Consider the following 1,522-nt stretch of genomic DNA (forward strand, 5'->3'; position numbering starts at 1 on the left):
AAAAAAAGAACCAGTGCTTTAGGGGAAGGCTAAGATACTGTAACAAAGAAACCCCAACAAAATTCAGCGGCTTAGAAAAGACAGAATTGTATTTCTCTGTGTAACAGCCCCAGTGTGAAGAGTACAGGATGTGGGCAGTCATGCTCCATGGGGTCACTCAGGTTCCTTCTAGTGTGGTGTCTGCCCCCAAAGGACCTCACTATTGTCTATGTGGTCAAGGCTGGGTTGCAACAAGGGGTGTGTCAGGGACAGAAAGTGCAGGGTGGGAACCTGCTGCCTGAAGGTGCACCTGCCAGGTTTGCTCACATTTCATTAGCGGTAGGTAACTTCGATACCTGGTCACATCTGACTGCAAGGAGGGCTGGGAGAGGGAGTCTCACAGGGCAGCGATGTGCCCAGTACAGTCCTATTCTTCCGGAAGTAGTTGAGTGCTATGGACTTAATTGTGTCCCTCCAAAATTCATATGTTGAAGCCATGACCCCCAAGTTGATTGTAACTGGACTTACAAGAAGAGGAAGAGATACCACAGTACTCTCCGCCATGCAGAGGCAGTGCGAGTGCAGCTGTCTGCAACTCAACGGGAGAGCCCTCCCCAAGCATCGACCCCACTGGCCCCTGGATCTTGGACTTCGAACGATGAGAAAATAAATCGTTATTTCAGCCACCCGAGCTATGGTGCTTTGCTATGGCAGCTGGAGCAGACTAACAGTGAGGAAGACTTTGATGAATAGTTAGCAACGTTTGACATAATTCCCATGGGATGGAAGCTGTGGCTAACTGAGAAATGGGGTATAGGGTTTCACTGTCCCTTTACTTTTTTTTTAATGACAAATCTCAAGCACAAAGCAGAGAACCTAATGAAGGCCATGTGCCCACCCACCAGTTTCAGGAATTACCAACTTAAAGCCAATTTCATTTTACCTGTTTCCACCCACACTCAGACCCAGCTAATTGGGAAGCAGATCCCAGCATCCCATCATTTCGTGGCGGGAAAGCCACCGCCGTTCTCAGCGGTGCAGAGCTCCCAGCGGACCTTGGTCCGCAGCAGTGAAGCAGGTTCTCAAAATCGCAAGAGGAAACAGCCTTGAAGGTCGCATCACCCACGGACGCCAGCCTGGACTTTGTGCACAGCCTCACTCCAGAGACGCGGCTCCGGCTTTCTTCTGCCAATGCAGAAAGGGACGTCCGGGTGGCCGCTACCTGGTGCACTAGACGTTAGAGCTTCAGACATCTAGAGCCGCTGAAGCCTTCTGAGAAACGCCGAGCCGCCCGCGTGTCCCTAAGATGGAAACAGCAAACGCGACGCAGCGCCGTTCAGGTTCCAGGGCTCTTCCTCCGGCGCTCGCGCCGCCGTCACCCACCGCTCCCCTCCCACGCCGTGCCTGGACACCCGCATCCCCGGACACCCGGATGACCGCACACACGCACCCCCGGACACCCGGACGACCGCACACACGCACCCCCGGACACCCGGACGACCGCACACACGCAACCCCGGACACCCGGACGACCGCACACACG

The sequence above is a fragment of the Galeopterus variegatus genome, unplaced genomic scaffold (assembly GCF_000696425.1).
Source record: "Galeopterus variegatus unplaced genomic scaffold, G_variegatus-3.0.2 Scaffold1752, whole genome shotgun sequence".
Classification (NCBI taxonomy): Eukaryota; Metazoa; Chordata; class Mammalia; order Dermoptera; family Cynocephalidae; genus Galeopterus; species Galeopterus variegatus.